At 43.9% G+C, this 25,067-nt stretch overlaps 1 long non-coding RNA gene across 1 annotated transcript; it reads left to right on the plus strand.

Moving 5' to 3' along the window:
* Positions 1-16,723: 16,723 nt before the first annotated feature.
* LOC116973270 lies at positions 16,724-24,665 on the plus strand. The gene is made up of 3 exons (XR_004412029.1): positions 16,724-16,753; positions 23,585-23,591; positions 24,655-24,665. It is a non-coding gene; the product is annotated as an uncharacterized LOC116973270 (long non-coding RNA).
* Positions 24,666-25,067: the final 402 nt, after the last annotated feature.

The raw sequence follows: 25,067 nt of genomic DNA on the forward strand, positions 1-25,067 counted from the left end.
GAAAGTAGTTGAGATTAAAGAAAGACGAAAAAGGGAATTTGTGGAGCATGTATTGTATAAACAGCAGGTAATGCGTGAGATCTGACATTTCCAAGAGAGGGAGAGAGAGGAAAACATGCAAATGTGAGACAGAAGGCTAGAATGACTCATCTGAAATTGTTAACATACATTGACGAACCCTGCTGTGAAGTGTCTGCTTGGCAATGAGTTTCTGCACCATCCGTTTATCTTGAGCTTTATTGGATCACCATCAGGAGAACAAAGACAGAAGTTCAGTGTCACTCCCTTCTAGACTGAATGGAGGTGTTATGTGAAATGGCCTCCCATTCTGTTTGTTTCTCCAATGTAGGTGAGACTATAGCATGAAGTCCAAATGCAGTACACTGTGATTGGAATAGACACAAGAAATTCACTGTCTCTCCTGGAAGGAGCATTCAATCTCTTGGATAGTTAGAAGAAAGTAATACAAATATTAGGTATTACATCTCCTGTGATTGCATGAGAAGATGCTGTGAAATCAGGAGTATGTAATGGTAGGAACCAGGAAGTTATGAAATGAATAACCCTTTGAAATGCAGGAAAGAAACCCATTGGGATGCTCCAAGGAGAGTGGAGATGGTTCATCACCTTGTGGATGTCACAAATGACAAAGAATAATCTATTGAATGTTGTGGAACATGAAGACAAGGGAAAACATTTTGAATCTGGTTAGAGGAAATGGGAAGAGAGCAGAAACCTTGGAAATGAAATAGGCACAACTGAGAGCTAGGTCAGCTATGTTGAAGTGGAAGATGCAGTTAAAGAAGATATAATGAAAATACTTTGTGGAAATTGGTGTAATTGGATAGATACAACAGAAATGGAGCAAATGGCAGAATAAAATTGAGACCTTGTGTGAAGAAGTGTATTTATGATGGCAGTCCTTGCAGCTGCAGTCAATACTGGTCTCCATTTCACTCAATCAAAATGAAAATAAAGAAATTGACAAGTTGAAGGAAAGAATCAGATGTGCTGTGCGAAGAGGAGAGAAGTGTGGAAGTTGTCAGCAAAGTTTGAGTCCAGTTTATTGTCATACTGAAATGTGGAAAGACACAGGTACAATGTAAATCTTGCTAGAAGCATCATCACAGACAAATATACTCAGTCAATGCCCAAATACATGAATTACTCATAGTTTTTAAATAATATGTAAAATTCCTTAGATAGTAAAAAGAGAAAAGAATGCCAAAAAAAACAACAAGATAGTGCAAAACACAATAAGAGAAGAATAAAACAAGTCCATGCTATTGCAGGAGTTGATGGGTAATGTTCCTTTGTTGAAGTGGAATTCGAGTTATGTGGATAGGATCTAGATCCTGATGGTTATAAGAAAATAGTTGTGAACCTGGTGGTGTGGGAATTGGTAGAGGGTTCTGTACCTCCTGTCTGATGGTAGCACCAAGAAGAAGCCATGGCCTTGATTGTGGGAATTCTTGATGATGGATGCCACCTTGAGGCAGCATCTAATGTAGATGCTTTCGATGGCGGGGAGGATTGTGCCGATGTTGTACTGGGCCGAGTCCCCCCCCCCCCCCCCCCCCCCCCCCCCCCAATGCAACCTCTTGCATTCCAGTACATATTTTTTCTATGATATGGCACTTTATTTGTCACATGCATTGAAGTACAGTGAAATTCATTTTTGATTCCAGTTCAGTACAGTATCACTTTCCATAAGCACGTAGAAACATATTAGATACACATCTCAGATAGAGTACAAGTGTATAACAGTAGTATACTGAGACAGTATACAGAGTCGCCAGTTTGGCATCATTTCCAAGTCCCAGTAGTTGTAAGTGCAGGGATCTTGATCTGAGCATGAAGGTCTGCTGTCCTGATGGGGTTATAGGGTCGGTGTGGCCAAGTGTAGCTGTGGTGTCCTCTGCCGCTGCTCAACCGTTGTAGGCCCGGTCCATCTGAGCCCCAGGCAGCTGCAAGGCCTCCAACGGCCCACTCCACCATCGAGGCCATGCACTCCCTCCCGTAGGCGGTCTGCTTGCCGGCCCTCCAGGTGGGTTCCTGTGTACTCAATCTGCAACGGGCGAGCTGGGCATTCCAGGCGGTTTCCGGTTGGAAAGTTACTAGAGAGTATTCTGAGGGATACGATATAAAGTACATGCATTTAGATGTACGTGGGAGGTCGTGTCTCACAAATCTGATTGAGTTTTTTGAGGATGTGACCAAAAAGATTGATGAGGGCTGAGCTGTAGATTTTGTATATATGGACTTCAGCAAAGCATTCGACAAGGTTCCACATGCTTGGCTGCTCTGGAAAGTTAGATCGTTAGGGGTCCAAGGAGAGAGCTGTTTGGATAGAAATTTGACTTAATGGAAGGAAGCAGAGTGATGATGGAAGGTTGCTTCTCGGACTGGAATTTAATACAGAGAATGGTGAGATGTTGCATTTTGGGAAGTCTAACCTGGGCAGGACCTACACAATGAATGGTAGGGCTCTGGGGAGTGTTGTAGAGCAGAGGGATCTAGGAGTGCAGATGCATGGTTCTTTGAAGGCGGAGTTGCAGGTAGATAGGGTGGTCATAAAGGCTTTTCACACATTGAACTTCATCTGTCAGAGTAATGAGTATAGAAGTTGGGATGTCATGTTGCACTTACATTTCAACATAAGACTTTGGTGAAGCCACATTTAGAGTATTGTGTTCAGTTCTGGACACCATGTTATAGAAAATATGTTGTCAAGCTGGAAAGGGTACATAAAAGATTTACAAGGATGTTGCTAGGACTAGAAGGACTGAGCTATAGGGAGAGGTTGAGTAGGCTCTGTCTCTGTTCCTTGGAGCACAGGAGCATGAGGGGAGATCTTATAGAGGTGTATAAAAGTATGAGAGAAATAGATCGGGTTGATGCACAGAGTCTCTTGCTCAGAGTAGGGGAATCGAGGACCAGAGGACATAAATTTAAGGTGAAGGGGAAACGATTTAATAGGAATCTGAGGGGTAACTTTTTCACACAAAGGGGAGTGCGTGCATGGAACGATCTGCCAGAGGAAGTAGTTGAGGCAGGGACTTTCGCAACGTTTAAGAAACAGTTAGACAGATACATGGATATGACAGGTTTAGAGAGATATGGACCAAACGCAAGCTGATGGGACCAGCTGGGACATATTGGCTGGTGTGGGCAAGTTGGGACGAAGGGTCGAAGGGTCTGGTTGCACGCTGTGATGCTTAAGTCTTAGAATATTCAGAGACATGCCAAATATATGATGAGCTGCCGATCTTGCAGAAATCTGTCCATGTCAACACTGAAAGAAGTGACTACAGTACTGTTATAAACCTGTCTTCACTCAAAGGACATATTCCATGGTGCTATGTTGAATGAATCAACTCAGAATAGACATGGCAGCTCATGTTTGGGAATCTATGAGGCACCGCTGGCCATCCACCGCAGCAGAAATATACACCTCTACAATCTGTTACCTCATGCAACAACATATACCTCACTCTACTGTTGCAATCAAGCCTGAAGATTCAACAGAGATCACATTTTCATTCAACAGAGATCACAGAAGGGCATGTTGTTAACAGATTGAACATATGTTAAAATGAGGTGCCAACTTGAAGCCACAAAAGGCATTGTATAAATGTAAATTGTTTTGTGTATATATTGCCTGCTTCCTTATTCTACACTTTTTACTGTAATTTTCTCTGTCCACAAACCATGAAAGGTTCTGTGTAAATTCAAATTCTTTCAGCTCTGAGTAGTTTGGAGAAACACCATGGAAACAGTTCCTTTGGCCCACACTGACCAACTATCACCCATTCATACTAGTACTATATGTGGAAAATAACTCAGCGGGTCAGGAAGGATCTCTGGAGAACATGGATAAGCAATATTTCGGGTTGCGACCCTTCTTCAGACTGCGTGTAATAGGGGGTTGAAAGATGAAAGAGAGGTAGAGGATGGGGTGGGACAAAATCTGGTAAATGTTAGGTGGATATAGATGAGGTAGTTTTTGATTGGCAAATGGTTGGACCTTATTTTTTTGACAAGGTACATTCTGGCATTGGAAAATCGATACCGAATTGAGCAGTTTCAGATATTCACCCATCACGATCTTGTGTGCCATATGATCAGCACCCTTTTCTTGTAATTTTAGAATTTGTTCATCATTTCTTTCACTACAATAGGGAATTCAAAATAAGCTTCTCTATCCATGAACTGCTGAGAATGAAGAACTCACTAGCAACGGTTGAAGTGTGCATTTAAGGGGAGGATGTACAAGCACATGAGAGAGAAGGATATCGAGCTATGCTGATAAAAGAGGAAAGATAAGAAGAGACGAGTAAAGTAGAAATGCTGGCATGGTTGGGCTAAATGGTCTATTTGTGTATCATATAGCCTATGTATGTATTTATCCCCAGATATACTTTTCATTGTTCACTGTCTTTACCACCCTTTCATCTGGCAGCACCTGAAAGGTCCACCTTAGTTCTTCCACTAAACTTCCCTTTGTTCACAATGTCTCTCCTCACATTCCTGTAACGTAACACTTTTAGGTCCAGTTTGTCACAGTTCTGATAGAAGGTTTCTCTCTATGGTTCTCTTTCCATAGATGCTGCCTGACCTGCTACATACAGACCTTATGGGCCATTGTGTCTGTGCAGTCTATGATGCTAATCTAAACTAACCCATCTGCCTACACAATCCATATCCTTCTATTCACTGCCTATTCATGTATGTTTCTAAATGCTCATAAACACCGACCCTTGCAGTGCTCTCTCTGTAATAAAACAAATTGTATCTCATATCTCCTTTAACCTTCCATCCCCTGGCCTTAAATCTGTGTCCACAAATATTGACATTACCACCCTGGAAAAAGACACTGTCCATCTACCTTATCTAAGCATCTTATAATTTTATATATGTTAATCAGGTTGCTTCTCAGCCTCCAATCCTCCAGTGAAAACAATCAAGGTTTGTCCAACCTCTCCATGAAATATTTACAGTATTCTGCTTATATTTTCTGGTCATTATTTCATTTTCGCTTGAGACTTCAAACTAATTGGGAAATGTTTTGTTGCTTCCTGAATTAATGAAAGGCTCCACATTAACAAGCTCCTTTCTCAATAATCATTCAGTGGATAGCGTAACATTTTATTTACTTTCTTCCTGTGGAATTCCCATGGTTCATATCAAAAACATGGGCAAATTTTTAGTTCTCGAGACTCTTAACTTTTAATAACTGTAAGAAATCTCGAAACAACATTCATCAACTGGGTTTTACTTAGACCACAAAGCATCCGATGTCTAATCACACTCACACTAAATTGTACATGCTTCACATACAGTTTGGACCATCTAATACAATGTAAGATCCACATCAATTATTTAGAGGACTGTCAATGGGAAATCACAAAAGCATCTTCAGATTTCTTTGTTATTTGAATTTCCACATGCTAAAGGAAGCTTTAGAAAGAACATTTTAAATAACTGCGGAATACTTTTTAATGACATGCGACTCTACAAATATTGAGCAGGTAATCCAAAAATAAAACAACTCAACCGTTTGGTCACTCAGACCAGCAGACATGAAACAGCTACTTCAGAATACAGTGCGGCTATTGCACGATTCCTGGCAATTAGGATGTGTGGGGAGGTGTTAATGCGGGTGGGTGGGGAGGGGGGGTCAGGAGAGGGAGGTCAGAAATTAAGGCAAGGAAAAGGGGCACAAAGTGTAGGAAGGAACTGCAGATGCTAGTTTAACCCAAAGATAGACACAAAAAGCTGGAGTAACTCAGCGAGTCAGACAGCATCTCTGGAGAAAAGGAATAGGACATTTGGGTCATCGAAACATAGAAATAAAGATGGTATTTCTACCGCAGTTGTTATATTTGTTTCAGGCTATTCCTTTTTTTCTTCCGAAAACTTTTTTTAAAAAAATTGATAATATTGTCAATAGCTTTATTTGGGATTATAAAAATCACAGAATAAATAAAAAACATCTATGCAAAGCTAAGATAAATGGAGGATTAGCACTTCCAAACTTTTTATATTATTTTTGGGCTGTTCAGATTAAGAATATGAATTTCTGGTGGGTAAATATGGATCATGAACCGACATGGTTAAATATAGAAAAGGAGGACTGTCTACCTTTCAATGTAGGTTCGATAATTTTTGCACCAACGGAAGTACAAAAAAAATATTATAAAGACAACCTAATAATATATAATAATAGACGTATTTGGAAACAAATAGTTAAGACTCTACACTTGGATAATCTCTCATTTAGATTACCAATTATGAATAATCCATCGTTTAAACCTGCTATATTAGATGGGGGGTTTAAACAATGGGATGATTTAGGAATTACAAGGATAGAACACCTGTATAGAAAAGGAAAATTTCTTTTATTCCAGGAGTTACAAGATATTTATGGATTGTCTCCACAACATTTGTTTAGGTATTTACAAATTAGAGATTATATTAAATCCAATACACAAGATTATAAAAATAAAGAAGCAGGATTGTTAGATGAACTGTTTAATTTATATCCAAATACAGAAAAATTAATAGCCTATATATATAACATCATTTTGGATAAGGAGAATCCAATAACGGAAGTATATCGTCAAGCATGGGAAAATGAAATGGGATTGGCTATAACAAAAGAAAACTGGGAAGAAAGTCTACAACGAATACACCGGTGTTCATTAAACGCCAGACATATACTGATACAATTTAAAGTATTATATAGGTTACATTATTCGAAAACTAAATTAAATAGTATTTTTCCGAATCTCTCCGCTATTTGTGATAAGTGCAAGAAAGCAGAGGCAAATTTAATACATAGTTTCGTTACATGTCCTAAATTGAATTATTACTGGACAGAAATCTTTAAAGTTATTTCTGAAGTCATCAAAGTTAAATTGGACCCTAACCCAAAGCTAATAATATTTGGAATTCCGGATTTACATCTATCACTTACAGTAAATCAAAGAAATTTCTTTGATTACTGTTTAATAATTGGAAAAAAAATCATATTGAAATTTTGGAAGGGAACATTATCCCCCACAACCAAAATGTGGGCAACAGAGATGATGGAGACGTTACATCTGGAAAGAATTAGATTTGTCCTATTGGACAAGTATAATTCTTTTGAACAGATATGGTCTCCATATATACAGTATTTAGAGAAGTAGCTGTTCTTGGCAACACAGCTCGACGTGCACCCTGCGGGATTTGGTGAGAATAATTCATTTTTATATTGGAATTACATATATGTCTTTATTGATACTATCACTTGTAGTAGTGTTATTAATAATACATATTGTGGTTACTAAAAATTTTTTTTTTTTTTTTTTTTTTTTTTGTTTCTCTTTTCTTTCTTATATATATTCAAATTATTATTTAATCACTCTCTTAATGATTTATAACTGTTCTATTCTTTCTCTATCATTATTTCTAAAAAAATAGTAGATAAGTATTACTAGTGTTTTACTTAATGCAAATTGAATTAATTTGATATAAAGTTGTTTGAAGCATTGTAATTGATTACCTTTAATAAAAAAATATATTAAAAAAAAAGAGGGAGAGAAACATAGAAAGTAGGTGCAGGAGTAGGCCATTCAGCCCTTCGAGCCAGCACTGCCATTGAACATGATCATGGCTGATCATCTAGATACAGTACCCAGTTCCTGCTTTTTCCCCATATCCCTTGATTCCGTTAGCCCTCAGAGCTACTGTTTATAGTCTTTCTTGAATACATCCAGTGAATTGGCCTCCACTGCCTTCTCTGGCAGAGAATTCCACAGATTCACAACTGTCTGGGGAAATGTTTTTCCTCATCTCAGTACTAAATGGCCTTCCCCTTATTCTTAATAAGTTGAGAACTTTCTTTGTACTGAGAGACAGGGAAAGGCGAAACGAGAGATACAAACGATGATATAGAGAAATATAAAACAAATGAATGAGTCAGTGAGCAGGATGAATCATAGATGCAGCAAGAGATGATGTTGCAGAACTCTTGTCAGAGAGAGGGTTAGGAAAGGCAGAAGATTGAGGCTGGGGGGCCCCAGCAGTGAGGTCGACCTTAGTGGAGGCTTAATGCTCTTTGAGAGCCCCAAAAGAGCATTTGATCTAGAATTCAAAGAGTGCTGAAGCAACAATCTGTGGAGCTGGCAGTTCCCATATTTGATTCACTGTTGTGTGTCCTCCAATGCTGCAAACGATGCAGCAGCAAATTGAAATCGGGCTCACAAATCAGACGCAGAATCAAGATTTAAATGTCTCTCAACAGCAGTTTTCTCAAATGCCTGGCTATTTTTCATGGTAAAAGTCGAGGCAGAAGTACGTGGAGCAAGTTGAGATTAAGAAAGTTCCATTTCATTTTTTAATCTTCCCTCGTCTGTTCATGAATGATGATTATTTAGTCCAGTATTTCTGTCCATATACGTAGATAACTTTTAAAGGGTGAATTTCCAATATTACTTTCCTGTCAGGAGAGGTGACTTGCTGGGTAGACATATTATTAAATGCTATATATTATTTCTTCTCATTAAATATCATAATATTATATGGTGTGGACCTAGAAGTTTTTAATATAAACTATTAAAAATGCAAATTTTGGGTGCAAAGACCAAAACATTTCTTCAAACTAATTTCTAATTTAATATTTTTCAGTTCTTCCATTGATAGGAATAATGTGCACAAAATTAAATTTGATGGGATCCTTTGTCCTGTATCCATAAATCTGTGAGAGGAAAAGCCTTTTCATCTCTAATCTTGTTTAAAATTCATTAATTTTGTGCTTCGTCCTTCCAGAGCTACATTCGCAAATCAAGTTGAAAAGCCTGATTTTTTTAATCTCCACCACCATGCCTCAGCATTTTAAACACTTGAGTATGATTTGTTAAGAAGTTGCAGTTAAGGAATGCAATGGGGAGAGCAGATAAAGCTCGATGCAATTTCTTAGAAGAACATTTCATTACGAAGGCAGTGGCTGAGGGCCAAGCGGTCACTCACTTTATTAAGGGAAGATGTGGGATATATGCACGCTGACAATAATAGTGAAAGGGAAATAAAGTCATCAGGGAAACAGCAAAGTAAAACCTGTTGATGAGTTTTGCTGATCTTTTTCTTCTTAGGCAATTCCCGAGGGTAGACGATGAATCACTTTTACACTGTTTCTGCGGATTCTAAGGTGACCATGGACACCAATGTGCGATCTATTGATTTCACTGCAGTAGGATGGGAGATGCTTGGCAGGAGGGACAAGTGGATGCTTGGGAGATCGAGTTCTCTTTCCACCAATTACTCTGGGCTTCTGTGTGCTCCTGAAGTATGAATGTGCAGTACGCAGGACTATCTTGAATGCCCTTCTCTTTGAGCTATTGTGGTTTGGGGATTCCCAATATGAGGTAGGAATGCAGCACTTTTTCACAATTTTGAAAATATCATTGATCATTTTCCCCTGACAAAGCTTGGAATAGTGTACCTGCTTTTGGTATCTAACATTGTGAATGAGGTGGCCTTTCTAAGAGAGATGACAGAGTGACATTTGGGGTCTGGTGCTGATAGACAATAGACAATAGGTGCAGGAGTAGGCCATTTGGCCCTTCAAGCCAGCACCACCATTCAATGTGATCATGGCTGTTCATCCCCAATCAGTACCCCGTTCCTGCCTTCTACCCATATCCCCTGACTCTGCTATTTTTAAGAGCCCTATCTAGCTCTCTCTTGAAAGCATCCAGAGAACCTGCCACCACTGCCCTCTGAGGCAGAGAATTCCACAGACTCACCACTCTCTGTGAGAAAAAGTGTTTCCTCGTCTCCTTTCTAAATGGCTTACTCCTTATTCTTAAACTGTGGCCCCTGGTTCTGGACTCCCCCAACATCGGGAACATGTTTCCTGCCTCTAGCGTGTCCAAGCCCTTAACAATCTTATATGTTTCAATGAGATACCCTCTCATCCTTCTAAACTCCAGATTGTACAAGCCCAGCAGCTCCATTCTCTTAGCATATGACAGTCCCGCCATCCCGGGAATTAACCTTGTAAACCTACGCTGCACTCCATCAATAGCAAGAATGTCCTTCCTCAAATTAGAGGACCAAATCTGCATACAATACTTGAGATGTGATCTCACTAGGACCCTGTACAACTGCAGAAGGAGCTCTTTGCTCCTATGCTCAACTCCACTTATTATGAAGGCCAACATGCCATTTGCTTTCTTCACTGCCTGCTGTACCTGCATGCTTACTTTCATTGACTGATGAACAAGGACCCCCAGATCCTGTTGTTCTTCCCCTTTTCCCAACTTGACTACATTTAGATAATAATCTGCGTTCCTGTTTTTGCTACCAAAGTGGATAACCTCACACTTATCCACATTAAATTGCATCTGCCATGCAGCTGCCCACTCACCCAACCTGTTCAAGTTACTCTGCATCTTCATAGCATCCTCTTCACAGTTCACACTGCCACCCAGCTTTGTGTCATCTGCAAATTTGCTAATGTTACTTTTAATGTTAATGTTAGTGATGGGACACCGGCCCTGAGTCGTGGAGCTAGTGCTTCTTCTCTGCGCCGGCTGCAAGCCCGGGCGCTACTTTTACGGGCCAGTGCCCCGCCAGTCCAGGCCGTCGGTCAACCCGACGGGACAGGCAGAGCCGAGCCGGAGCCAGCGCCTCCCCTCCGCGCCGGCTGCAAGCCCAGGCCGCCACCGCAACTGGCCGGTGCCCTGCCAGCCCAGAGCCACCCCGGACATCCCTGGCCGCCCCCGTTCAGGGACGGGACACCTGGGCGGGGACAGAGACTGTCCAGCAGCAACTCAACAGTGCCTGCAGTGCCGGAGACCCTGGCCCGATCCCGATCACGGACGAAACGCAGGTCTGCACCCAGTCAGCAGCACAGCCACCGAGAATACTTATCCCTGAGAGTGACCCATGACCTGGGCATGCTCAGTCGGAATAACAAACTCACTTATTCTATACAACCATCATAGAGTCTGTCCTCGCCTTCTCCATCATGGTCTGGTTTGGCTCAGCCACCAAGCACGACATCCTAAGGCTGCAGCGAATCGTTCGATCTGCTGAGAAGGTTGTTGGCTGCAACCTTCCCCCCATTGATGAACAGTACACTGCAAGGGGCAGGAAGCGAGTGGGTAAGATCATCTCTGACCCCTCTCACCCTGGCCACAAACTCTTTGAAGCACTTCCCTCTGGAAGGCGACTCCGGACTGTCAAAGCCGCCACAGCCAGACATAAAAACAGCTTTTTTCCACGGGCAGCAGCTCTACTCAATAACCAAAAGTCTGTAGCCTGTTTTTGCTCTGGTATTTTATTTCATTCACATGTTTTATCAAGAATGTTTTATTCTTAATGTTTTAATGTTTTATATTTTATTCTTAATTGTTTACTGTAGGTCGTGTTGTTAAGGGCCTGTCCCACGAGCATGTGACCTGCATGCGGCAAGTGCGACCAAACCGGAAACGGGGGCCGCGCGGAGATCGAGTGATCCCCGTACAGGGCCGGTCCCACCAGCATGCGCCTGCATGCGGCGAGCGCGACCAAACCAGAAGCGGAGGCCGCGTGGAGGTCGAATGAGTGACGTGGTTCAAGCGAAGTCCGCGGGTAGTTCGCGCGTGACGTACGGTGTCAAGACGCTGCGTACGGCGTCAAGATGCTGCATATGCCTGTCGAGACGGTGAGTACGGCGTCGAGGCGGCTGCGGGCCGGCAGGCCATTGCTGCGTGGAATTTTTGAACATGGTCAGTTTTTCTGAGCACCGCGCGATGTCGGGACCAGCTCCGCTCAACTCCATACGGCTCCGGCGATCGAAGTGGGACCGGCCCCGCGAGGCCCTACGGCTCATGCGACCACGTTAGGTCGCGCTTGCCGCATGGAGTCGCATGCTCGTGGGACAGGCCCTTTACTTGCGAGCGGAGCACCAAGGCAAATTCCTTATATGTGTACATACTTGGCCAATAAACTTTTAAACTTAAAAACAAATGTTAGTGTAAATGGGTGGCACAGACTCAGTAAACTGAAGGGCCAGTTTCGGTGCCGTAAGTCTCTATGACTGAAGCAGAACTAGTTCAACTTGAAGGATATGTTGGTGATAATGCTACCGATTTGGAGAATAGTAATCACAATTGGTTGAAATGTTTTTTATAGTTTTGACTTGGTTTCGAATAGTTAGGGAACTGAATCAGCTGGATTGGAATCAAAAACTGGTTAAAGCTTTGATAAACCAATGGATAGACACAAAATGCTGGGGGAACTCAGCGGGACCGGCAGCATCTCTGGAAAAAGCTGAACAATGGAGTTGCCGCAGACCAAGATGTGGAACTAAGAAAATCAGAAATTATTCCAGGATAGTGTAAATTAGATTAAGTTCCTTGATGAAATTATGCAAAGGGAAAGGAGAGTAGTGCCATTGATATGTAAATACATTTTCATATGATAACGAGTTATAAGGATGCAACAGTCTAGGAGGTTGAAAATATGTTGGACGCGTGAACAGTTGTTCTCAATGCAGATCGAAGTATTCAGTGTCACTTAAGGATCAGTAATCAGAGGGCGGGATGGTAGCGCAGCAGTAGAGTTGGTGCCTTGCAGCGTTTACAGCACCAGAGACACAAATTCAATCCTGATTACGGGTGCTGTCTCTATGGAGTTTGTACGTTCTCCCCGTGACCGCATGGGTTTTCTGCGAGATCCCACACTCTACAGGTTAGTAGGTTCATTGGCTTGATACATGTAAATTGTCAAGGATTGTAATTGTAGGATAGTGATAATGTGCGGGATTGTTGGTCGGTGCAGACTCGATGGGCCGAAGGGCCTGTTTCCACGCTGTATCCCTAAACTAAACAGGATTAGTCTGTTTTTTGAACTTCATGAATGTCCTGGACTTGAGTACTCAGGACACTATTTCATAGATTGTAATGGGCACAAAGCTTTGGACTGGGGTAAACAATGAGAATGTTGGTTGTAGACTTCAGGAACAAATTTATAAAATGGGCAATGTTCACGGTAGAAGATATTTGTGGCAGGGGAACGGGTTATTCTGCCTGGGAAAGAATGTTGTGCATTTCTTAAGGGGTTGGACAGGCTAGATGCAGGAAGATTGTTCCCGATGTTGGGGAAGTCCAGAACAAGGGGTCACAGTTTATGGATAAGGGGGAAATCTTTTAGGACTGAGATGAGAAAAACATTTTTTACACAGAGAGTGGTGAATCTCTGGAATTCTCTGCCACAGAATGTAGTTGAGGCCAGTTTATTGGCTATATTTAAGAGGGAGTTAGATGTGGCCCTTGTGGCTAAAGGGATCAGGGGGTATGGAGAGAAAGCAGGTACAGGATACTGAGTTGGATGATCAGCCATGATCATATTGAATGGCAGTGCAGGCTCGAAGGGCCGAATGGCCTACTCCTGCACCTATTTTCTATGTTTCTCTTGCACCTTTTTTTGATCCTGTTACGATGCCCTAAAATGTCAAAATATGGTCCATGAAATTTGTTGGATTATTATAATGTCGAAACTAAGTTAGCCAATTTGTAGATTGCAAGATCCGGCAAACTGTTTAGTTGTAATGATATGTGAGGAATAAATATTGCTTAAACAGTAAGATTTGGCATCTAGCTCTTCAATATACTGCCATGGGAATATTTATGTCCATCTGACAGCAAATATAACTGAATATTTCATCAGAAAGACAGTACTTGTCTATTGTTGAAGCAGTCATTTAATCGCATGCTACAATGTCAGCATAGATGCTTGTCAAATCTCTGGGGTGATTCTTGAACTTTGACCCTTTTCAGATTCTCAAAGTGAGAATGTTTCCCAAGGAGCAGTAAAAGGAGCAGTAAAAGGAACAAAAACAGCAGCTGTCATCGTTTGATTAGCACATTGTGACCTTCTGAACCAAACACATGTTCACCAATTTAAGATTGTAACCACTGATCTCATTTTACTTTCAAGCAGATGCGAGCAATAGTTTGCAGTTATTGACAGTTTCTCAAAACCTATGATTTCTTTACTGTCCTTACTGCTTTTGTGTTGTCCATTCGTACTTATTTTATCATTCAGTTTCTTCAGTCTATCAAGGACATTTTTCTTTCTCAAAACATATTAGCTTGATTTTGGTCTCTGCAAAGACTCATTAAGCAGTTGTTATATTGAAATTTTTTTTTGGGGGGGGAGTCAATTCTAAGCAATTCAATTTTATGTGAGTAGCTTGCAGAGAGTTTCTTGATAAGCACGGGTGCCAGAGGTTATGGGGAGAAGGCAGGAGAATGGGGTTAGGAGGGAGAGATAGATCAGCCATGATTGAATGTCGGAGTAGACTTGATGGGCCGAATGGCCTAATTTTGCTCCTATCACTTATGATTTTATGACTTATGAACAAAAGACCACGTGCCATTGAAAGGTTGATGTGTCATCCGGCCAGGCATTAACCCTACCTGGAGGCCAGTGTGCATGACCATATTCTTCCGTGCAATAGGTTATCACAACCCAGAGGACTGGAATGAAAGCCATCAGGCTTGCAATCCACACGGTTAATCATTAATTTTCAATAATAGTTTGGTGTTTGTGGAAATCAAATTATGTGATGTATGGTATCCAATTTTGAGACCATTGCAGCCTTAACGGAAGGTTTCTCTCCAAAGATTTTGCTCAACCTCTTCGGTGTTTCCAGCACTTTCTATTTTAAATGTTAAAGTGGGTACAGAATGGAATAGCCTTGAGGAGATCCTTAATGAAAATCTGTTCAAAGACAGGAACATTTATTTGTTTTGTTAGCATAAGAACATGGAGCAAAAGCAAGGAAGTTATGCTTAACCATCATACGAAGTATTGCAATAAATTAAGAGAATTGGAGGTGATATAAGTAAGGTTTTAAAAGCAATTCTGGTCACAGTTTGGAATAAGACTGCTGGACCTTGGACTCGCCACCCCACTTCTACACTTGCAACCCATAGGCTGCAATCAATGAGGATGGGCAACAACACTTCCTTCATGCTAATTCTCAACAACAGTGCCCTGTAAAGACGCATACTCGCCCCTTTACTGTATGCCCAATACTCTCACCACTGTGTGGTTAAATTTGGCTCTAACTCCATTTTCAAGTTTGCAGCTGACATCACTGTTGTGGACGGATCTCAAACAACGAAACACTATTTTTTATCTGCACTCTCTCTGTAGCTTTAATACTATATATTCTACATTCTATTGTTGTATTCTTTCATGCACTTCCTTAATGTACTCCTGTATGGTATGATTTGCCTGGATAGAATGCAAACAACATTTTTCACTGGACTCGCCACTGAACATTTTTCACTGTATCAGTACAAGATCCGTTCCTATGGCAAACAAAACTGAACACAGTACTCCGTGTGGCCTCATCAACATCTTGTACAACTGCAACATAATGTCCCAACTTTTATACTCAATGCCCTGATTGATGAAGGCATTGTACCAAAAGCCTTCTTGACCAGCCTATCTACCTGTGATGCCACTTTCAGAGAACTATGTAACCTGTAGTCCTAGATCCCTCTGCTACACAAAACTCCCCAGGGTCCGACCATTCATTGTGAAGGGTCTGCCCTGGTTTGACTTTCCATAATGCATCACCTCTTACTTTCTGCATTCAGATCCATTAGCCATTCCTCAGCCCCCTTCCCCAGCTGATCAAGAGCCTGGTGTAATTTTTGTTAAACCATGTTCACTATCTATGACACCACTTATTTTTAGTGTCGTCTGCAATCTAATCAATCATGCCTTGTACATTCTCATCCAAATCATTGATGTAAACCACAATGAGCAATGAGCACAGCACCGATCCCTGAGGCACACTCTTCATCACAGGCCTCCAGTTTGAAAACTACCTTTCACCAAGAGCGGAACTCACTATCAAAACATGGAGGGGACGGGGTAACACAATTTTTTGGCGGCCACGCGCGCATGCGCACATGCACACACACGCGTGCGAGGCTTCGGAGGCTCAATCCAGCGCTAAATGCAACTCAACTCTGCCTGTCTCACCGGGTTAACCTACAGCCCTATCTCGACTGACGGGATACCAGCGTTGCATCTCCGCGCTGGCCATATTTCCCGCAAGTCCAGGAAGGGCTGTAGGCTCACCTGGAGGGACAGGCACAGTTGAGCTGGGTTTAGCGCTGCTTCTCTGCGCTGGCTGTGGGCCTGGGGGCACCGCGCCCGTCTGACTCCCGACCTCTCTGGCCACCCATGGGGGGAGGGGGGGGGGGCACTCGGGACAGCGCCGGAGAGCCGGCCGGGATCGATCCTGGCTGCGGATGAAGCGCAGGTCTGTGCCACGTCTCCCTCCTCCAATCACCGTACTCTATCCTCAGTCCCACCCCCCCTATTCCTCCATCCTCCAATCATCGCGCTGAATTATCATGTCCCGCCCCCATTGTCTGCTGACCGACGTCTCTCTCGTCCAATCAGCGCCCTCGATCATCAGTCCCACCCCCACTGTCTCGCGGAAAGCGGAGATTTCACCGGGTTTTAAAATTTGGATTACAAAAACTTGGGGGGACGTCACCCACCTCTCAAAACATGAGGGGGGATGTGTCCCCTCTGGCCCCCCTGGGTTTTCCGCCCCTGCCTTTCACCCATCATCCCTCTGTTTCCTTCCTTGAAGAGAATTCTGAATCCAGTTTTTTAGCCCTTTCTGGGCCCCATGCAAGCTAACCTTCCAAAGCCAACCATGTGCGACCTTATCAAAGCCCTTGCTGAAGTCCATATGGACAACGTCTATGGCCTTGCACTCTTCAACCATTTTGGTAACCTCTTCAAAAAAACTTAATCAGTGGCCTTGGGATACAAGTATATATTTCCATGAAAGTGACACGGCAGGTTGACAGGATTTGCAGGTGGTGTTTGGCATGCCTGCCTTCATCGGTCAGGGCAGTGAGAACAAGAATTGAGGCATGATGTTACAACTGTACCAGAAGTTGGTGAGACCAGACGGTGTATTGTGTGTTAATGTAATGTTGCCTAACCATAGTAATGATGTCAGTAAGCTGGAAATGTGCAGAAAAGATTCACAAGGATGTTACCGGCACCGGAGCACTTGATTATAAGGAGAGACTGGAGAGGGTAGGGCTTTTTTTTTAGGATAAGAGGCTGAGGGGTGACAACATTATCAATGTATGAAATCATTATAGGCACAGGTAAAGTGAATGTTCATGGTCTTTTTCTCATGGTAGGGAATTCTAAAACTAGGGCATAGATTTAAGATGAGAGAGAAAATATTTTAAAGGGACCTGAAGAGCAGCTTTTTCACACTTCCTGAATGTAAGTGAAAGTGGGTATTTGGAATGAGCTGTCAGAGGAACTCATAGACGCAGGTAAAATTACCGCATTTAAAAGATGTTTGGACAGTTATATATAATAGAAAAGCTTGAGAAAGAAATGGGCCATTTTGCAAACAAAAGAGAATCGCTCAGGAGGCAACTTTGTCAGCATTGATGACTTAGGCCAAAGGGTTTGTTTCCTTGTATTATAATTCTATGTATGTGGCATCAGCTGGTACACAGCCCACTTATGGTCGAACCCTCGTCAGTAGCTACGAGGGCTGGCACGTGACATCACGGCCTAGGGGGAGTGTCCTGCTACTTAAGCTTATCTCACCTTGAGACCGGGGGAGTCAACATGTAGCTGAGCTCGAGAAAACAACCTCGCTCAGCTACAGCAGCAATGACAATTACGTTAGCAGACCAACTTAACATGTAACACCTGAATAAAACTACTGTTTGAACTTGCCTGACGTCTGGCCTTATTCACCACGTTTGGTGCCGCTACATTGGTGACCCCAACTATCCAAATTGAAATTTGGATTTCTCCTGACGCACGCAGCCTCGGGTGACCAGCCGACTGCCCAGCCCTGCAGAATGACGCTGCCGCCAACCCGGCCCTACCCTAAGGTATGCCGCAGGCCGCACGGGTTAAGGGGCACAGTCCAGACCTTGTGTGACGTCCGCCAAGCTCTCCCGCATGACCTGCCCGGAGCTGACCACCGGAGCTGAGAGGCCGCGGCTGCCGTCGCTTCCCCACCAGCTTCTCCACCAGTAACTGCTGCTCTCCCGCTCCCGACAATGGACCAGGCCCCGGCCTCTCACCGCGGACACAGCTTTAGCCCCGGCACCGCAACAGGCCCCGCCAGCAGCTGCCCAGGGCCTAGCCACACGATAGGGCGGGCTTACCTGGGGCGACTGCCGAAGACGCCCTTCTGCTCCTCACCGGCGCGGACCACGAAGATCCCTGGGTGCCGCTGGCTGCCCATCCGGCCCAGCAGCGGGGTCTTGAATCGCTGTTGAAGGCCGCCTCAGCCGGCCGACTACAAAAATGGCCGCCGCGGCCGTCCGGAAGAGAAGCTCGACCTTCCCTGATCACTGTCCACAGTGCCACCTTCCGGCCGGATACCGTCACTGCAGCCTGACCGCCGTCAACAGTGCCACCCTCAGATCAACTGCCATAACTGCAGCCGGATTGCCATCCACAGAGCCACCTTCCGGCCGGATGCCGATCCTGCAGCCTGACCAACGGCAACATTCAGGTCGGAGGCTGTCACTGCAACCTCTGGTTTTCCAGCACAGCTTCCCATCCTGCACCATGGACACTGGACAATTTGAACTTACCACTTTGCACGTGATTTCTCACTGTAGTTTGTGTTGTTTCTTTTCACTTTGTTTACACAGTATCACCATGCCGGGTTCAGCAATCAGTTTATTTATTTTATTTAGTTTTTTTCTTCATTGTTGCCGACGTCTCCCAGCCGTTGCTGGGGGCCGTATTTCTCAGGACGCGATCCCTTAGCTGGTCGAGGAGATGCGACTGTGTCTCTACCGTCCGGCGGCTTTTGCATCGGTCTCCTCCCACCTCTCGGTACCTCGGGATCGCCCACGTGGAGCGTCGACTGCGCCCGCGGGCCCCTCCGTCCACGCCCGTGGTGTCCCCGACCCACATGCAGGAGCTGCCCTCGACCATTCTATTCCTTCCTCCGGTTCTGGGGGGGGGGGGGGGGTCCTGTGGCATCAGCTGATACACAGACCACTTATGGTCGAACCCTCATCAGTAGCTGCGACGGCTGGTACGTGACGTCACGGCCTAGGGGGAGTGTCTTGCTACTTAAGCTTATCTCACCTTGAGACCTGGGGAGTCAACAGGTAGCTGAGCCAGAGAGAACAACCTCGCTCAGCTACAGCAGCAATGATAATTACGTTAGCGGACCAACTTAACATGTAACACCTGAATAAAACTACTGTTTGAACCTGACTGACGTCTGGCCTTATTCACCACGTCTGGTGCTGCTACATGTCTATCTTTTAAAGTGATTTTATCCAACAGATTATTAACTATAATAATACTGATTTTGTGATTAAGGATTCTTCTATGTATTTATAAGGCCTACAATTTATTATTTTTTAGGCTATTTAATATAGTTGCAAAATTACGAATTAAAACATTTTATTGTTCGTGTGTTTCAAAGAACTTTATAACCATTGAGTGCAAAGAAAGTCTGGCACCATAAGATTCCGAGGAATTCTGGCATCATGGATTGACTAGGAATTTTATCATCAGAGTGTGCCAAGGAACTCTTACATTGGGGAATGTCAAGGAACTCTTTGACTGGAGGTGCCAAGGAATTCTAGTGACAGTGAATGCCAGCGATCCCTGGTATCATGGAGTGGCAAGCAACTCTAGAACCACGGAGCATGAGACAAAAATCTTTGGTCACGTGGGAATGGTGTAAGTGATGTATGTCACTTCCATATTGTTGCTTTAGATTGGTAGAATTGTTTGATTTAGGTTTGTGCCTTTTTTCCGTTGTTAACAGTTATGTTTGAGGTGAGATGACATAAATGAAGTGGATTACAATTTTGCTCAAAAGAATACTACAAGGTTTTTAATGGTTCAAGCATCGCCTGGAGACCCAAATAACTTGAACCACCTGGAAAACAATTTGAAACAATTTTTCTGAACTTTAGATTTGCATTGAATAATGGCGGACCTGAAAATGTTCTGATAATGGAGCTGGAGGCAGTGGAGAGAGATGCACATCTCTTTTGTTGCTAATATTGATGCTCCTGGAAACACTTTCACTTACATTCAGGAAGTAGTATGAATATTTTATGGTCATTTTTAACAAAGACATGCTGGAAATTATTCAGGAAACCATCCACTCAGCATTTCTGCAGCTGTTATCAATCAAAAGTAGATTAATGGAAACTTGGATAATTGGCTAATGATCCAGTAACCTTTTTTGTTAAACTTCCATTCATCTATTTTATCTACTTGTTTCTGCATTTGAATGTCAAGTCAGAAGATAATGTTCCTGACACTGAAGTACATTCAGAAGCTTAGTTAACGTCTAATAATTCTTATAAAATAAAAATACATCTGGCAGCTTCCTCACTTTTATCAGATGGTAGATTAGAATATTAGAATGTTTGAATAACTGGAGTGAAATATGTCTGAAAATCTTGAACATCAAACCGCAGACTGGGAAAATGTGGCTTCCAAAAGACCACATCAGATGGCACAGCACCAAATACCCAGAGGAGTTTGAGTGTGGTTGACAGTTGAGGAAGTAGAAAGAGAAAGAAACAAAGTGGAACGCACATCAGGTTTCAGTAATCAATGGGGCTTCACATTTCACATTTTATCCCATGATTTAATATCACATAAGGTGAAGATTATTGCTCAGAAAAGTTTAAACCAAATAGCAAGTGTAAATGCAGTTTAGTTTAGTTTAGAGATACAGTGCGCAAACAGCAAGATTTCAGGAAGAAGGGCTACGACCAACTACGTTATCTTAAAAAATCGATACAAATTTAAATTAAATGCAGTGAAATCTAGAGCTATATTGAAAAAAGGACACGGAGTGCTGGAGGAACTCAGCGGGTCAGGCTCTGGAGAACATGGATAGGTGACATTTTGGGTCACTTTGAATACAGTTGTGGTGACAGGTGGAAAGTTTGATAGGCAGATCGTTTCGTCAAAGGCCAGATATGAAAAGAAAAGGTGTGAGGCAAAAAGGTTGGAGAGTTGTGGATTTTGAAGCTAGAGGAAGGAACCTCGGTGGAAGGGAAGGGGATGAAAAGAGAGAGGTGTGAGTCCAGGTAGGGCATGGGGGAGGAGGGCAGGTAAGAATAGAGGGGAGGGGAAGATGGGGTGGAAGGTTTGGTTAGTTAGTTACCTAAAATTGGGGAATTCAATGGAGAATTCATACCGTTAGGTTGTAAGTTACCCAAGCAGAATATGAGGTCCTGTTCCTCCACTTTGCATGTGCCCTCACTCTGACAATGGGAGAGGCCCAGGACAGAAAGGTCAGTATGGGAATGGGATGGGGAATGAAAATGGTTACCAACTGGGAGATCCCGTAGGCCTTGGTGAACTGAGTGCAAGTGTTCGGCAAAATAATCACAGAGTGTAGTCTTGGTCTTGCCGATGTACAAGAAGTCACACTGGGAACATCAGATGCAGTAAACAACGTTAGTGGAGTTGATTGTGAACTTTTATGTCACCTGGAAGAACTGCTGGGGTTCCTGGATAGAGGTGAGGGAGGATGTGTCGGAATAAGTGTTGCATCTCATGTGGCTGCAGGAGAAAGTACCGGGGTGGGATGTGCCTTGGATGGGAAGGGATGAGCGAGCCGTGGACATGTGGAGGGAGTGGTCTGTTTGGAATCTTATTCCCCCTACATTTCCATCAATTCTAGCACCATTTTGCACAAGGCACAATTTATAATTTAACCTAACAACTTGCACAGCTTTGGAATGCAAGACAAAACCGGAACACCTAGGGGATCCCATGTAATCACAGGTGTGAACGTGCAAATTCTGCACAGATAGCACTGGGGGTCAGGACTGAACCTGGATTATGGGAACTATGAGGCAAACATCCATCACCTGCATGGACGCCCAAGGAATTCCAGAGGTCATCTTCCCGCTGACAGTTTAGGCAGGAATTTTAGTTATAAAGTCAAGTCAAGTCAACTTTATTTGACACATACACATACAAGATGTACAGTGAAATGAAAGTGGCAATGCCTGCGGGATTGTGCAAAACAACAGAACAACATAACAGAACAGAAACAGTATTTATATATATTTTAAAGACACAACAGTAATTACTCCCTGGTGAGGTCAGAGTTTACAGTCCTGATGGCCTGTGGGAAGAAACTCCATCTCATTCTCTCTGTTTACGCAGCATGATAGCGGAGGCGCTTGCCTGACCATAACAGCTGGAGCATTCCGTTGCTGGGGTGGTAGGGGTCCTTCATGATCTTGCTGGCTCTGGATCTGCACCTCCTGGTGTATAGGTCCTGCAGGGGGGGTGAGTGTAGTTCCCATAGTGCATTCGGCCAAACGCACTACTCTCTGCAGAGCCTTCCTGTCCTGGGCAGAGCTATTTCCAAACCAGATTGAGATGTTTCCAGAGGTGGTAAAGACACTGCCTTGCCTTTCTCACCAGTGCGGCAGTGTGTGTTGTCCTTGTCAGATCCTCTGTGATGTGGAATCCCAGGTATTTAAAGCTGCTCACCCTATCCACAGTAGTCCCATTTATCCCCAGTTGCGTGTACATCCTCGGTTGTTGTACCCTTCTAAAGTCCACAATCAGCTCCTTAGTTTTAGTGGCATTCAAGAGGAGGCTGTTGTTCTGACACCAGAGTGCCATATCAGCCACCTCCTCCAGGTAGGCCTCTCATTGTTATCGGAGATCAGGCCCACCACCACAGTGTCATCAGCAAACTTGATGATGGAGTTGGAGCTGAACCTGACCACACAGTCATGTGTGTACAGGGAGTACAGTAGGGGGCTGAGGACGTAACCCTGTGGGAATCCTGTGTAGAGGGTGAGGGGATTGGAGGTATGTCTCCCCATCTTGACCACCTGGGGCATGGCGGTGAGAGAGTCCAGGACCCAGGCCTGCAGGGGAGTGTTCAGTCTCAGTTCCAGCAGCTTCTCAGCAAGTCTGGTGGGGACTATGCTGTTGAAAGCTGAACTGAAATCAATGAACAGCATCCTCACATAGCCCCCCTTCTGGCTGTCAAGGTGAGAGAGAGTGGTGCGCAAAACCTGTGAGACTGCATCAACCGTGGATCTGTTTGGACGGTATGCGAACTGCAGCGGGTCCATGGTGCAAGGGAGGAAGGCGCAGATGTAGTTCTTGATCAGCCTCTCGAAGCATTTCATGACTACCGAGGTGAGGGCCATCGGTCAGTAGTCATTCAAGCAGGCTGGATAGGCATTCTTAGGCACTGGTACAATGATGGATCTCTTGAAGCAGGCAGGGACCACGGACTTGGCCAGGGAGAGGTTGAATATTGAGGTGATCACTGGAGCTAGCTGATTAGCACAAGACTTTAGTACATCTAGGCCTACAGCCTTCCTTGTGTTCACAAGCGTCAGAGTACTACTCACGTCGTGCTCGGACACCAAGTATGTGTGCACATCCCCAGTGGTGGAACTTCCTCCAGCCTCGGTAGCCAACGAGCTGACAATGTTGTTGTTAGCCGGCGAGCTAGGGGTGTTGTTGCCCGCCTCAAATCGTGTGTAAAAAGAGTTCAGGTCATCAGCTAAGGAGGTGCCGGCACTCCCGGTTGGGGGGGGGGGGGGGGGGGGGGGGGGGGGGGTGGTGCTGCTCTGGTAGTTAGTTATAGTCCGTAGCCTCTGCCAGAGTGTCCCGCTGCTCCATCTGCGACTCCATCCTGTCCCTGTACCTCCTTTTTGCGTCCTTCACTGCTGTAGATTGGTTAATGCATGTGAACCAATCATAGTAGAATAGCATCATTAACCCCACCTTACTGTATGATTCATAGTAACACCCACTTCCTACACAGGTCAGTCATGGAAGCGGTAACGATGAACTAACAACTAATGACCTGTTGTACCACTATAATAAGGGTACTGATTAAAGATGATCTTGAACTCCAGATTGTACAGTTTGCTTATTTACATGGTGTCATTAAGCTTGGAGTAACCCACTGCTTTTTATTTCTGTTTATCATTTTTTTTTCTTGCTTCACTAGGGCTCAATCATGCAGAAAGCCTTCACAGCTTATCTTCGATTTTGACATCGGTGAAAGATGGAGACTCTTTGAAATTCATTACGAACACTATATCAATATCGTCCACCGAAATGAACCAGACGCTGTCAAGGCTTCCCTCCTACTTAACCTGGCGGGACCCGAAGCCATGATGAGAGCTCGGACTTTTGAATACGCCCCAGCTGTCCATGACGACAACAATCAGGTAGTTGTGCCTGCCGAGTCTATGAGTGACCCTAATGTTTTACTGCGTAAATTCCATAAACTATGTGACCTACCCTCGAACCGCATTTTAGAAAGAGAAAAATTATTTTCGAGACACCAGCTTCCTGATGAGCCGATAGAGAGATTTATTTGTGATAAATGGCTCAAAGATGTCGTTTTCAAATCATGATGAATGAATTAATACGTGACAAACTTGTTTCGGGCATGGCTGATCAGAAGCTCAGGACTGAGTTACTGCGGAATGCTGATTTAACTCTTGAGCAAGCAATACATGCCTGTCGAATGTCTGAGATTGTTGCTCCATTAAGAGACCAGCTTGACTCTGAGAAGGAGACCATAAACCTGAAGGGTTTCAACAGACTACAAACACCGACCGATAACAGAAGATTTATGACTGAGCCCTCTCAACAGGCTAATCGGGGATTCACCAATGAGCCCCCTCGGAGATGCCCTAATTGTAACTACTTCCACAACAAGGGGCGAGCTACCTGTCCGGCTTACGGAAAGCCTTGCAATTACGGCAAAAAGATGAACCATTTTGCTGTCGTTTGCAGGACCCATGGGAAAAGACCCTCCAGCTCAGCGTCTAACCTGCACCTGTTGCAACAAAACCAATCAATTCCTGATTCTCAAGACCAGCTCGTCTCTGTCCCCGAGGACGATCCAATTAACACATATGATGAGTCGACTGTGCATTCTCTCCTTCACACAGCTGGTAAGATTCTGGATCCTCTGTTCTAATGACAATTAATAACAAGCCAGTGAAGGCCTA

Source organism: Amblyraja radiata, chromosome 5, assembly GCF_010909765.2.
Source record: "Amblyraja radiata isolate CabotCenter1 chromosome 5, sAmbRad1.1.pri, whole genome shotgun sequence".
NCBI lineage: Eukaryota > Metazoa > Chordata > Chondrichthyes > Rajiformes > Rajidae > Amblyraja > Amblyraja radiata.